We start from the raw sequence: 15,529 nt of genomic DNA, 5'->3' as shown, positions 1-15,529 counted from the left end.
GGATGATATGAAAAGCAAAATCAAAGGAGGAAATGTGATTTCTGTGGTCAGAATGAAAGCAACAAAAGAAGGACTTAAGGTAGATAGCGAAAGTATCCTGATACACTTTGAAGAAGGAAATCTGCCAAGGAAAGTGTTTTTGGGTTTCATTAGTTATCCAGTAGCCTATGTTCCAAAACCTCTGAAATGCTTTAACTGTCAAAGGTTTGGACAGCTAGCGAAAAACTGTAAGGAAAAGAGGAGATGTGCTCGGTGTGGTGGAGATCACGATTATGGGAAATGTGGAGATGGAGTTCAACCAAAGTGTTGTAGTTGCGGTGGGAGTCACAGTGTTGCATATGCTGGATGAGAGAGAATGAAACAAGTGTGAAAAAAGTGAGGGTAGAGAAGAAGATCTCCTATGCTGAAGCAGTGAGGGTGATGAGAGTGAGTGAACAGGTCAACGTAAACCCAGGACAGGGTGCATCACGGGATCAAGGAGTTACCCGGATCAACGTGAATAGTATGGTTATTGATAAGATGGCATTGGTTACATTCATTGCAGGAGTGATAAACACCACAGCTGATGTGAGATCTAAGCAGGAGAAAATTCAGCTCATTGTTAAGGCGGCGATTAACCACTTGGGGTTAGTAGGACTGACGTGGGAAGAAGTGAGTGGGACAACCTCAATTATCAGTCAAGTCAGGAAACATGATGTTCTTTTATGTAATCATGGTACTTATTCTTCAATGGAATGCAAGGAGTCTGTTGGTCAATGGCCAAGAGTTGAAGCATTTCATCAAACTACTTGATGTTAAACCGGATGTCATTTGTGTACAGGAATCTTGGCTTAAATCTTCTTTGGATTTTGTGTTGTATGGGTACAAGCTAATAAGAAATGACAGGGACCGTGGTGGAGAGGGAGGGTGTGCAACGTTTGTCAAACGAGACCTTCCATATAGACTCCTGGGTAAAGGCAATGATTTGGAGTATATTGCTATTGAGGTTTGGGACAGGAATGAACCAAATGTTACTGTGAATTTCTACAATCCTTGTGCCGGATTGGAGCTGCCGCATCTTCATTCAATTGAAAGAAGTGACTGTCGTAGAGTTATTTGGTGTGGGGACTTTAATGCCTATAGCAGAGTGTAGGGAGGCACACACACAGATAAAAATGGTAAGGTAATTGAGGAATGGATGGATACATGCAATTTGATGTGCCTGAATTATGGTAGGGGGACCAGATGTAATGTTGTTAATGGAACAGGGTCAATTTTGGATTTAACTCTAGTCTCAACTGTCCTTGCAGGAATAAGTCAGTGGACCATCAGAACAGACACTACCATAGGCAGTGACCATTATCCTGTTTTCTGTGATGTTGGAGGGAAGATACAGGTATCTCTAAGAGAGGTGCATAAGAAGTGGAGTTTTCATAGGGCTGACTGGACAAAATTCCAAAAATTATGTGAGGAAACGATTGACAAGGTTGATGAGTCTGGTAGCGTTGATCAAATGAATAATCAGTTTATTGAAGTACTTATGGTAGCCGCCAAGGCCTCAATCCCAACCAGTAAAGGTAAGGAAAGTAGTGCCATGGTGGACAGAGGAATGTCGAATTGCTGTAAAGGAAAGAAACAAGGCTTTTATATTTCTCCAAAGAACCCTTAACATACAAGCTCTGATTGCATACAGAAAAGCAGTGGGAGTGGTCAGGAGAACAGTGAGACAAGCAAAGCAGAGCAGTTGGAGGTTGTTCTGTTCTAAAATAAGAAGAACCACTCCCCCACAGTAGGGTCTGGGGCATGGTCAGAAGAATGGGAGGTGACCGGCGGGAATGGGATTACCCAGTTCTATCTTCAGGCCAACAGAACTTTGTAACAGCTCAGGAAAAAGTGGAGGTTATGATGAAAACTTTTGCTAAGGTTCATAGCTCTGAAAACATATCAGTGTTGGGAAAAGACAGAATGTGCCAAACTAAAACACGGTATTCGGAGGCTCTAGTAAGAAAGGCGCACATAGACAGTAGTTTGGATGCGGTGTTTTCTCGGGAGGAAATGGGGAGAGCACTTCAAAAAACAAAGCCCACACCCCCGGGAAAGGATCAAATTTGTTATTTAATGTTGAAGAACCTTGGTACGAAAGCGCTTAATAAACTGCTGTGTTTGGTTAACACAGTTTGGATTAAGAGTGAGCTCCCAAGTACTTGGAGGGAGGCTGTGTCAGGCGCAGTGGCCCGTGGACATGGGATGGACTCAAGTGCAGATTCAAAACCGGAGGCCAGGGGTGAGGTGTAACGAAAAGAGATTTTATTTTACAATGCTCAGAGGCTAACAGAAAGTGCAGACTAGAATCAATGAACATAAACTAGATGTCTGAGGCGAGAGAAAAATACTGTGGTGATAACTAGATGGCAGGGATAACTGGGTGCAGGTACTGGGCAGAGGAAACTGTGGCGGGCCAGGGCACTGAAACAGAGGACAGAGCAGTCAGGGGAATCCCACAGAGGTTTGTGAGTGAATCTAAGGATAGTACACTGAGCTGTCTTACAAGCTTGCAGGTGGGGGTTGCGTGGAGGGGGGAGGCAGGAGAGGTCCAGGTGGGTGCTGCATGCAATGCAGGGAGGCAGGCAGCAAACTGGTATCCAGGAGAGCTTGGTAGGTGGGTTTCAGAGGCTGACGAGAAAAACAGAGATTCGGTTAATACACACGATTAGTCACCAAGGAACGGACGTGAGGCCGAGAACTGACTAAAGTTGGCAGATAATCTGGCGAAGACCAGTTGAGTGCGCCGGTCATAAATACTGCTGGTACGATTGCCATCAGGTGAGGAGCAACAAAGACTCCACCCAGTGGGGAGGAGCTGATGCTGTGGAAAACCACCCAGACCACGACAGGCTGTTATTGTGCCAATAAGAAAACCCGGGAAGGATCCATCTAAACCAGATAGCTACAGACCAATCGCTCTTACATCAAATGTGTGCAAGTTAATGGAACGTATGATAATGGTAAGACTGTCCTTTGAGCTGGAAGAAAAGGGGCTTTAGGACAGTGGTTTCAGGACAGCTCGTAACACAACTGATGCTATTATTAAATGGTAAATGGCCTGTATTTATATAGCGCTTTTACTAGTCCCCACTAGAGACCCCAAAGCACTTTACACACCCAGTCATCCACCCATTCACACACACACATTCACACACTGGTGGAGGCAGCTACAGTTGTAGCCACAGCTGCCCTGGGGCAGACTGACAGAAGCGAGGCTGCCATATCTCTTTTAAGTACTTAGGTGTTGTGTTTGATTCAAGACTGACATGGAGGGAGCATACTGACCGGATTGAAACCAAATGCAAAAAAGTTATTAATGTTATGAGGTGTGTAGCTGGCAGGGGTTGAGGAGCGAGCTCTTCTGCTTTGAAAATACTTTACCAGGCATTAATTAGATCGGTCTTCGATTATGGGTGTGTGGCATATGGTTCAGCAGCTCCTTCTGTGTTGAGACGTTTGGATGTTCTGCAATCGGAAGCCCTTAGAGTGTGCTGTGGAGCTTTTAAAATGTCTCCGGTCAGGGCCCTACAGGTGGAGATGGGAGAAATGCCTCTAGATCTTAGGAGGAAGCAAGTATCCGGGAATTACTGGGTTCATCTTGGTGGTCATGGTGATGCACATCCCACAAAGGAGGTACTTTTGGAATGCTGGGAGTATGGAAGAAGTCAGAAGGATCATTTTGGAAAGGTGGGGAATCAGTGGGCTAAGGAGTGTCATGTGTCTGAACCCTGTGGTTCCTCCATGATTATTGGAGACCCCTCCTGTGGACTGGTACTTGCTGGATCCGAAGAGAAAAATGAAAGGAAGAGTCAATCTTGTTTCAGCATTTCATTTTCACAGCTTGAATGAATACCCTGAGCGTATTCATGTGTTCAGAGATGGTGCTAAAAGTCCAGATACTGGAATTACAGGGTGTGGAATAGCAGTTCCGTCAAAAAATATTGAAATAAACAGACGCACTTCAGATGGACTGGCAGTGTACACGGTTGAAATGGTAGCAATTTTGGTACATTGAAATGGGTAGAGTGTTCAAAAATCAGGTAGGTGGTAGTATGTTCTGACTCGGCAGCTGTTCTTTCAAGTCTACAATCATTTTGTTCGAAGACAAGGCAGGGTATTCTGTATACTATTCTGGAGACTTCAAATTCATATGTCTGATAGCTCATCTACTTCTTTATGAGAATTAAAAAGGCTGATGGCTTTTTAATTATGGCTTATTTGAATGATGTATTATGTGATGAAACTACTTATATTTCCATGTAGTGGATGAAATTGTTTTTAAATGTAAGTTATGAAATATTAACTCATTTTTATTTAATTTTGAATATATTTAAACAATATTATTTGACTTATTTGACAGATAAAGGAAGTTAAGGTCACTTAGCAGGAATTTAAACCAGCAACAACTGTTGGTCCGTTGGTGTGGCTAAAAAGCTGAAGTTCAACACTATGCACTCCATATTGTATATTGTATATTGTATATATATGCCATTTCTTTCGCACAATATTCAAACTGCTGACCTCTGTATATTTTACATATATGTATATGCACGCACACACACACACACACACACACACACACACATATATATATTTGTATATATATATATATATATATATATATATATATATATATATATATATATATATATATATATATATATATGGGGAGATGTCATCACCCCCACCGGAGATTGGGTACATAGCCCCAAGTGCGATAGGAGAAGGATCGTTGAGTGCGAGAGGAACTGACCTGAAAGATAGGATCATGGCCAAGCTTGAGACCTGGATCCCCCGTAGCCGGTTACCAAGATTACGTGAAGTACCCTCAGAAGGTCTGCTAGATGATGTTAATGCAGCACTACGGATGATACCTACAGCCATGTTTACCGAGACTAACAAGCTGATCTACAATATGGCAGCAGTGATCAGTGAGATGCTTGGCTATAAGTTGAACAGCCACTAGGAGCAGTACCCTGCATGGAGAAGGAGGCTAGAGGGCAAGATCAAAGTAGCACGGAGGGAGGTTAGCCAACTAACGGAGTTGCAGAAAGGTGCGAGAAAGAAGGTGCATAAAAAATACAGCAAGCTGTCCATACCTGAGGCCTTGGAAACTGCCAAGAAAAAGACTCACAGCCTTGGCCAGCCGCTTGAGGAGGTACACCAGAGAGATAGAAGGCAGGAGAATAAACCAGCTGTTCTCCACAGAACCAGCAAAGGTGTACTCTCAGTGGCAAGGGAACAATAAGAGAACAGCACCACCAAGGCTGGAGACGGAGCAATACTGGAAGAGCATATGGGAGAAGGACGCAACCCATAACGGCAATGCTCAGTGGCTAGTGGATCTGAGGGCAGACCACAGCGACCTCCCTGAACAGGGTCAGTAACCATCACAGTGGCAGATATCCAAGAAAGGGTCTCCAGTATGAAGAGTTGGACAGCACCAGGGCCCGACATGGTTCACGCCTACTGGCTAAAGAAGCTGACTGCACTCCACGAGCGTCTGGCAGCACAAATGAACCAGCTGCTAGTTAACGGGAGACACCCGGAATGGCTAACTGAAGGCCGGACGGTCCTGATCCCCAAGGACCCCAAGAAGGGACGGTCCCCTCCAACTACCGACCAATAACCTGCCTCAGTACTACATGGAAGCTCCTGTCAGGCATCATATCAGCTAAGATGAACAGGCACATGGGTCAATGCATGAGCGGGACACAGAAAGGGATTGGCAAGAATACCAGAGACGCAAAACACCAGCTACTGGTAGACAGAACAGTCAGCCGAGACTGCAAGACCAGACTGACCAACCTGTGCACTGCCTGGATTGATTACAAGAAGGCCTATGACTCAATGCCCCACACCTGGATACTGGAATGCCTAGAATTGTACAAGATCAATGGGACCCTAAGAGCCTTCATCAGGAACTCAATGGGGATGTGGCGCACAACACTAGAGACCAACTCCAAGCCCATAGCACAAGTCACCATCAAGTGCGGGATCTACCAAGGAGATGCTCTGTCCCCACTGCTGTTCTGCATAGGCCTGAACCCCCTCAGTGAGATCATTAACAAGACTGGCTACGGATACCGACTACGGAACGGAGCAGTTGTCAGCCACCTCCTGTACATGGATGACATCAAGCTGTATGCCAAGAGTGAACGAGACATCGATTCACTGATCCACACTACCAGGCTATACAGCAATGACATTGGAATGTCGTTCGGACTGGAGAAGTGTAGTCGAATGGTAACAAAGAGAGGGAAGGTAGTCAGAACTGAGGGGATTGAACTACCAGAAGGCAGGCGAATGGGATATACATACATATATATATATATATATATATATATATATATATATATAAACACCCAGCACGCCCCTGCGGGCGGTTTATCCTTCAAGCTCGGGTCCTCTACCAGAGGCCTGGGAGCTTGAGGGTCCTGCGCAGTATCTTAGCTGTTCCCAGGACTGCGCTCTTCTGGACAGAGATCTCCGATGTTATTCCCGGGATCTGCTGGAGCCACTCGCCTAGCTTGGGAGTCACCGCACCTAGTGCTCCGATTACCACGGGGACCACCGTTGCCTTCACCCTCCACATCCTCTCGAGCTCTTCTCTGAGCCCTTGGTATTTCTCCAGCTTCTCGTGTTCCTTCTTCCTGATATTGCTGTCATTCGGAACCGCTACATCGATCACTACGGCCGTCTTCTTCTGTTTGTCTACCACCACTATGTCCGGTTGGTTAGCCACCACCATTTTGTTCGTCTGTATCTGGAAGTCCCACAGGATCTTAGCTCGGTCATTCTCCACCACCCTTGGGGGCGTCTCCCATTTTGACCTCGGGACTTCCAGGTTATACTCGGCACAGATGTTCCTGTACACTATGCCGGCCACTTGGTTATGGCGTTCCATGTATGCCTTGCCTGCTAGCATCTTGCACCCTGCTGTTATGTGCTGGATTGTCTCTGGGGCATCTTTACACAGCCTGCACCTGGGGTCTTGCCTGGTGTGATAGACCCCAGCCTCTATGGATCTTGTGCTCAGAGCTTGTTCTTGTGCTGCCATGATTAGTGCCTCTGTGCCGTCTTTCAGTCCAGCTTTGTCCAGCCACTGGTAGGATTTCTGGATATCAGCCACCTCCTCTATCTGCCAGTGGTACATACCGTGCAGGGGCCTGTCCTTCCATGATGGTTCCTCGTCTCCCTCCTCTTTCTTGGGCTTCTGCTGGCTGAGGTATTCACTGAGCACTCGGTCAGTTGGGGCTATATATATATATATATATATATATATATATATATATATATATATATATATATATACACATATATATATATATATATATATATATACATATATATATATATATATATATATATATATATATTAGGGGTGCAACGATACACAAAATTCACGGTTCGGTTCGGTTCGATACTTTGGTGTCACGGTTCGATATTTTTTCGATAAAAAAAAATGTTCATGCCTTTTTAATTTGTCATTTATTAAAATTATAAATATATATTTTAACTCAAAAGTACAGTTTTTAAATTTAACCCTAACCCTTGTGCGTGTTTTTTATTTTGACAGTGAATGCGCACCTGCGGACCACTTATGTGCAGCCCTGGTTATTTAGCTCGTCATATTGCAGCCACAGAAATTATTTTGTCCATGAAACCATAAAGCTGCACTTTCTTTTTGCCTTATAGTCTGATTTGTCATAACTTCTCCGTTTTGTGGTAAGCTTTTCTTTGGCTGTCACTTCTTCACCCTGACCTGTCTTATTTGGCTCAGCAGAACTAAAATATATATCCTCCTGCTTTTACACACTCACTCACATAAGCTCAGCGATTCTCTGCGCGATCAACCTCTCACATGTTTAAGCTGCGGGAGATTTCACTTGTCATGTTTGCATAGTAAGCTAACGATTAATAAGACGATGTCAGAGGAATTGGTGCACAAATTATCATCACTCACAGATCAGTGCTGTCGCTCTCTATACAGTTCGCACAATTGCAAAGTGAAAGCAAAAAAACAAGCGCAAATTCAAACGCGATTTCAATATGTCACATATTGGCAGTGGCTCACCGATGCCAATGACATAATTACCCAGCTACATTTCTGAAAGAATGCAAAAGCATTGACATATATTTTTCCTTCCTACAATAGCCCGACAGGCAGGGCAGAGATAGATTTTGGTAGCCCGACTGAAAAAATCGCTAGCCCCGGGACGTCGGGCTAGCGATTTTGCAAGCCCTGTATCTGATTGAGGAATCACTCATCTTTGGAAAAGAGAGTTTATTACAGAGAAATGGCTCTTTCCAAAATAAAAGCTATACTATCCGCTTCTTCTGGGCTATATTCTCAGCAGCATAAGGAGAATCATGTGCTAACAGCTGTCTAAATGACTCGGCTAAAGTTAGTAGCATGCTTGTTGTTTTTGTCTTTGCACTAGGATGATGTCGGCGTAACTGTGCAGTCATATTCGTTATGTTCCCACTAGTGCTTTCAGGTTAATCTCGTTGAAATGACCTTAACGCCACAACACGGCAAATCTCCGTTAACGAGCTACCGCCGATCGCCCCGTGCATGGGGCTAGACGGCCAACACGTTAACGAGCTAACTGCGCTAACACACTAGTTCCCACCCATGTAATTGAGCATTGCGTGGCACATCCAACATACTGTTTTACTTTAGTCCATGACTCGCTTACCTTCAGGGTCATACGTCACATGAAAACCAAAATAATTCCAAACGCCAGTGTAAGGAAGAGGACTCCCTTACTGCATTTATTTATATTGTATTGTCTGTATAGCACTTTAGAGCACACCTTTCACTTCATTAAAAGCACCTTATCAAGCACTTTATGAGCATTGCACTTTAAGCATGGATTTGCACACAAGCAGTTTAAATATTTATTGTCTATTTATTGGGAATTTTAAAATCAGTTGGTGGCCTTGTTTCAGATCCTGCACAGCTGCTCCTCATCAAGGAATGTGGTGGTTGTCTGTCAGGAGAGAAGAATGGTGATTGTGATTAAGGTTTACCAATAAGGAAAACTAAGGCAAATGTGTGTGTGAAATCTAGGGATAAAAGTGTTGCAAATAAGTGTTTGTAAGTTAATGATTACTCACCTTTCTTGCCTGTGTCCTCTTCAAGGTGTTTGGGCAAATGTTTCCCTGGGGGTCCAGACACCATTTAAAGGTTCCGGGAGAGACCATGGGTAAAGAGTGTGGTGAATCTTTTTGTGCTTGGGTTTCTGGGTTTTTATAATATTGGGTTTGGTGTAACATTAAAGTGTGAAGTATTTATTAATATGTAAATGTGAAAATGTATTTATGTATTTATTTATTCTTATTGATATATTGTATACTGTGGTGGAAGGTTGGGATTTAAGAATTTACCTGAGAGTGGAATAATGGTTGAGTCTGTGACAGCTGAACATATTTAAGGCTGCCAGTTGTCATTAGAGGGTGGATTTTTTTTGTGCTGTGAAGAGGCTCGACAATTGTTGTAAGGAGAGCCATATAGCGAATAAATACTTTGTTCCACTACACTTGCCTTGGTCTGTCTCACTGTGTTTCCAGCCGCTAAGGGCTGCCCTGTTACAAGTGGTGTCAGAAGTGTGTCACTCATGCCACAGTGAGAAGATGATGACAAGAGGTGGAAGAAAGCCAGGCCAAGAGGAGCAGCCTGATGAAGGAGTTGGAGCTTCATCTGAGCTAGAGGCCATGGCAGCAACAAGCCCTGAGGACAAATTGGAGGAGTTAACAGGGTTGGTGAAATCTCTTATGCGGTCTCAAGCAGCCAGAGACCAAAAGTGGGAGAAGGATTTGTCACGTCAGGAGCAAAGGTGGAAAGGCATGCAGCATCAATTTCAGCAGATCCAGCTACAAGTTAACGCTGTAACTGATAAGCCTGACCCACCAGAGGCGCCAGCGCCCCCTACAACATCTGAAGAACAAGAACTTGGATTCAATGGTGAAGACATTCCAGTGGCCAGTGGGTCCAGGTCTTTAATTGAACCAAAACTTTTCCCTCTGTCACCAGAAGATGACATTGAACATTTTCTGACTACGTTTGAAAGAATGGCAAACGTGTGTCGATGGCCCAGAGATGAGTGGGCTATTCGTCTGGTTCCCCTGTTGACAGGTAGAGCCCGCACAGCCTACATTCTTATGGATTTAACAGACTCTGAGAATTATGATAAGGTGAAAGAGGCAATTCTGGCAAAATATGAGATCACTGCTGACACCTACAGACGCCGCTTCAGATCTCTGAAAGTTGAGCCAGGTGAGACGCCACGTGAACTTTATGTAAGATTGAAAGACCTGTTTTCAAGATGGATTAAACCTGAAAAATCAACTGTAGAAGAAATATCTGAGCAGATAATTCTGGAGCAGTTTTTGAGAATGGTTAATCCAGAGCTGGAGATTTGGATACGTGAGCATGACCCGAAGACTGCAAAGGAAGCAGCTAGCCTCGCAGAGGTTTTCACTTCAGCCAGAAAAGGAAGCAAGAGCACCTACTTCAGCCGGGAGACCCACTACGCCCAACCAAGTAAGTCCATTGGGGGTGAACAGGGTTCTGGTCAAGTTCAGGCTAGAAATCTTTCTAGTTCTAGGCAGCTCCCTTCCCATAGACCTCACAATGTGAAGAAATCCTTTAAGTCTTCAGTTCAGGATATTAAATGTTATCACTGTCATAACTTTGGCCATACACAACAATTTTGCCCTGCACTTAAGTCAAAACCATCTCTTTTATGTGCAGTTCCAAGACCAGCCACAGAGCCAGTAGGAAAGAAAGCTTGTACTGTCCCTGTTTTAATTAATGGGCGTAAAGAGGAAGCTTTGCTTGACTCTGGGTGCTTTCAGACTCTTGTACACTCTAGCATAATTTCAGGAGAAAAGCTAAGTGGGGTTGGGGCTACAATAAGTTGTGTGCATGGAGACGAACACAGGTACCCCACTGCTGAGGTTTACCTGACAGTAGGAGGTCAAACCTACTTGTTAGTGGTAGCTGTTGTTCCCAGTTTGCCATATTCAGTGATACTTGGTAATGACATCCCCACTCTTTTTGATCTAATACACCAGTCAGATTATGACCCTCAAGTGAGTGCTGAGAAAGACATTCAAGGCTTAGGTGATGAATCTGGAAGCTCACTTCCTCTAGATATGACAGTTGAACCATTTAAACCCTGTCATGTAGTCACAAGAGCACAAAGTGCAAAGGAAAGGATGCAAGAACTGCCCTTTTTTGAGGAGTCTCTCGAAACGGAGCCAGGGAAGATTAGGAAGTCTAGGGCTCAGAAAAGAAGAGAAAAGTTCAAAGGCTCAGGGGAAAAAGGTACAGCATTGTTCCCTAAGCCAAATAACCAACTTGAGTTTGATGTTCCCTCAGATTTAGGTGCACTCCAAAGAAGCGACCCTACTCTAAAACCCTGGTTTGAGAAGGTAACAGAGGTAGAGGGGGCTAGTCAAGGTCAGGTAAGCTGTCTTGCAGACACTGTTTACTTGATTAAAGGAGGCATCTTGTACCAGAGAAAGGGGAAGTGCGAAGCTGTGGCACTCCCACAACAGTTCAGAGACAAAGTTACGGATTTGGGTCATTCAATTCCATGGGCAGGTCATATGGCTTTTCACAAAACACTGAATAGGATCAGCAGCCATTTTGTTTGGCCAGGGATGTATGTCCAGGTTTCTGAGTTTTGCCGTTCCTGTGAAAAATGTCAGTTGACCTCAGGCAAAGGAGTAGCGCGAGCCCAGTTGCAACCATTGCCAATTATTGAAACACCATTTGAGAGGCTAGGCATGGATATTGTGGGCCCTTTAGAGAGGAGCTCCACCGGTCATCGCTACATATTAGTCATATGTGACTATGCAACACGGTTTCCTGAGGCCTTCCCACTCAGATCAATTAAAGCTCGTCACATTGCTAATTGTCTTCTGCAGCTTTTCTCTAGGGTAGGCATACCAAGAGAAATTCTGACGGACTGTGGAACGAACTTTCTATCCAAGTTGTTGCAGCAGGTTTATAAGCTGTTAGGGATAAAGGGACTTAAGACCACCCCATATCACCCCCAAACGGACGGGCTAGTGGAGAGATACAACCAGACTCTCAAAAGTATGCTGCGCAAGTTTGTCTCTGACACAGGTTCTGACTGGGATCAATGGCTGCCATACCTTCTGTTCGCCTACCGGGAGGTCCCGCAGGTTTCCACTGGCTTCTCGCCTTTTGAACTTTTATACGGTCGCCAAGTGAGAGGCCCCCTGGATCTGCTTAAGGACTGCTGGGAGGAATCCAAAGCAGAGGGCGAAAACATTGCAGCCTACGTCATCACCATGAGAGAGAGGTTGGAGAAAATGGCATCACTGATGCAAGACAACATGAAAGCTGCACAAAAACATCAAAAGACTTGGTATGATCAGAAGGCCAGGGATAGGGTCTTCCTTCCAGGTCAGAAAGTACTGTTATTGCTTCCCACCAGCGATAACAAGTTGCTGACAAAATGGCATGGACCATACGAGATCGTCAGACAAGTGAGTAAAGTCACTTATGAGCTGAATATGCCAGAAAGAGTTAAAAAATATCAGACATTTCACGTGAACTTGTTGAAAGAATTCCACAGCCGACAAGAGCCGGTCTATCAGTTACTGGTGCGTTCAGTTAAGGATGAGGAGGTGACTGAGAAGTCAAGTCAACAGTCAAGTTTGTGCTTCAGTTGACCTCTCTCATTTGTCTCCTACTGAGCAGGCTGATATAAAACCACTCGTGGACCCACAGCTCTTTCGAGAAACACCAGGCTTCACATCACTGGTTCAGCATAAGATACGGGTGAAGGAGGATGCACCCGTTCGACAAAAGAGTTACAGAATTCCAGAACGGTTGGTGCCAGTGCTGCAGAAAGAAATAAAACTGATGTTGGACCTGGGAATCATTGAGGTGTCAAGTAGTGAGTGGTGCAGCCCGATTGTTTTGGTACCAAAGAACGATGACACCCTGAGATTCTGTATTGATTTCAGATATTTGAATGCAGTATCCAAGTTTGATCCCTACCCAATGCCCAGGGTGGATGACCTGCTGGAGAGAGTTGGATCAGCAAGGTACATTACAACACTTGATCTGTGTAAAGGATACTGGCAAGTGGCTTTGGCACCAGAAGCGAGAGAGCTGACAGCCTTCAAAACTCCTTTTGGTATGTACCAATTTAAAGTCATGCCATTTGGGCTTCAAGGTGCACCAGCGACATTCCAACGATTAATGGACCATGTACTGAGAGATGTGTCAGCATTCTCTGCAGCATATCTGGATGACGTGGTGGTGTACAGCCAGTCCTGGGAAGAGCATGTCATTCACCTACAGAAGGTGCTACACTCCATCAGAATGGCTGGACTGACTATCAATCCCAAGAAGTGCTCCATAGCCAAGAGAGAAGTGGAGTACTTGGGCTTTGTAGTTGGCTCTGGGAAGATAAAGCCGCAGGTTGGAAAGATTGAAGCAATTCAGTCCTTCCCAGTTCCGACAACAAAAAGGAAGGTGAGAGGTTTTCTGGGTCTAGTAGGCTGGTACCGGAAATTCATACCTTCTTTTGCAGAGCGATCCACTGTACTGAATGACCTCACAAAAGGCTCAGCCCCCAACAAAGTGCGTTGGACGGAAGACTGTGAGCGAGCATTCAGAGACCTCAAGGAAGCAGTTTGCACACATCCAGTTCTACACAGTCCAGACTTCAACAAGCCATTCATCTTGCAAACTGATGCTTCGGGAGTTGGCCTTGGTGCTGTCCTTCAGCAAGAGGTGGATGGTGAAAGAAGGCCTGTGGTGTTTCTGAGTCGGAAACTACTCGACAGGGAGACGAGGTACTCGACGGTGGAGAAAGAGTGCTTGGCCATGAAATGGGCTATTGAGGCCTTGAGGTATTATCTTCTGGGACGTCACTTCACTCTGGAGACTGATCATCGTGCCCTCCAGTGGTTGAACCGCATGAGGGATGCGAATGCCCGCATTGCAGGATGGTACCTGTCTCTGCAGCCTTATGACTTTACGGTCCAGTATAGGCCGGGGAAGTCAAATGTGGTTGCTGATTGTTTATCTAGGATGACAGAGGACTGAAGCACTTCGCGCTTAAGAGAGGGAGGAGGAAATGTAAGGAAGAGGACTCCCTTACTGCATTTATTTATATTGTATTGTCTGTATAGCACTTTAGAGCACACCTTTCACTTTATTAAAAGCACCTTATCAAGCACTTTATGAGCATTGCACTTTAAGCATGGATTTGCACACAAGCAGTTTAAATATTTATTGTCTATTTATTGGGAATTTTAAAATCAGTTGGTGGCCTTGTTTCAGATCCTGCACAGCTGCTCCTCATCAAGGAATGTGGTGGTTGTCTGTCAGGAGAGAAGAATGGTGATTGTGATTAAGGTTTACCAATAAGGAAAACTAAGGCAAATGTGTGTGTGAAATCTAGGGATAAAAGTGTTGCAAATAAGTGTTTGTAAGTTAATGATTACTCACCTTTCTTGCCTGTGTCCTCTTCAAGGTGTTTGGGCAAATGTTTCCCTGGGGGTCCAGACACCATTTAAAGGTTCCGGGAGAGACCATGGGTAAAGAGTGTGGTGAATCTTTTTGTGCTTGGGTTTCTGGGTTTTTATAATATTGGGTTTGGTGTAACATTAAAGTGTGAAGTATTTATTAATATGTAAATGTGAAAATGTATTTATGTATTTATTTATTCTTATTGATATATTGTATACTGTGGTGGAAGGTTGGGATTTAAGAATTTACCTGAGAGTGGAATAATGGTTGAGTCTGTGACAGCTGAACATATTTAAGGCTGCCAGTTGTCATTAGAGGGTGGATTTTTTTTGTGCTGTGAAGAGGCTCGACAATTGTTGTAAGGAGAGCCATATAGCGAATAAATACTTTGTTCCACTACACTTGCCTTGGTCTGTCTCACTGTGTTTCCAGCCGCTAAGGGCTGCCCTGTTACAGCCAGATCTGAATGAGGGTGGGGGAGGTTCAATTTGCCATGTTGCAAGGAGAGCTTAACTTCTGTCTCGCTAGCTTGCCCTGCCCTCTTCCTTCTGACTATGCTGCCTGTGTTGAACGCTCAGTGGATCTGCGCTCGACAGTGCAGCCTAGGCGGAGTAGTCGAACGCAGATTCACTGAGCGCTCAACACAGACAGCATCGTCAGAAGGAAAGTTGATAAAATAAATTACAAATGTTGTATTGTTCGATACATATGCGTACCGAACCGAAAGCACTGTATCGAACGGTTCAATATCGATACGAATATCGTTGCACCCCTAATATATATATATTACCTGCCTGTGATCAGGTACCCTGCTGGGGTAATAGGCTGGCCAAAGGAGGAGATAGAAGCCACTGACATAAAGACAAGAAAGCTCCTTACCATGCATGGAGGGTTTCACCCCAAGTCCAGCACCCTGAGGCTGTACGCTGAGCGGAAGGAAGGGGGCCGGGGACTGGTGAGTGTCAGCACCACAGTCCA

At 44.7% G+C, this 15,529-nt stretch overlaps 1 long non-coding RNA gene across 1 annotated transcript; it reads right to left on the bottom strand.

Moving 5' to 3' along the window:
* Positions 1–2,264: 2,264 nt before the first annotated feature.
* On the bottom strand, positions 2,265–2,865 carry LOC113014540 (uncharacterized). Its single transcript, XR_003271005.1, has 3 exons — positions 2,728–2,865; positions 2,528–2,652; positions 2,265–2,445 (listed from the first exon to the last, which is right to left on the bottom strand). It is a non-coding gene; the product is annotated as an uncharacterized LOC113014540 (long non-coding RNA).
* Between the last annotated feature and the right edge of the window lie 12,664 nt (positions 2,866–15,529).

Source organism: Astatotilapia calliptera, chromosome 1, assembly GCF_900246225.1.
Source record: "Astatotilapia calliptera chromosome 1, fAstCal1.2, whole genome shotgun sequence".
Taxonomy (NCBI): domain Eukaryota; kingdom Metazoa; phylum Chordata; class Actinopteri; order Cichliformes; family Cichlidae; genus Astatotilapia; species Astatotilapia calliptera.
Note: the sequence above shows the minus strand (reverse complement) of the source record. Positions and strands in the feature narration are given on the sequence as shown.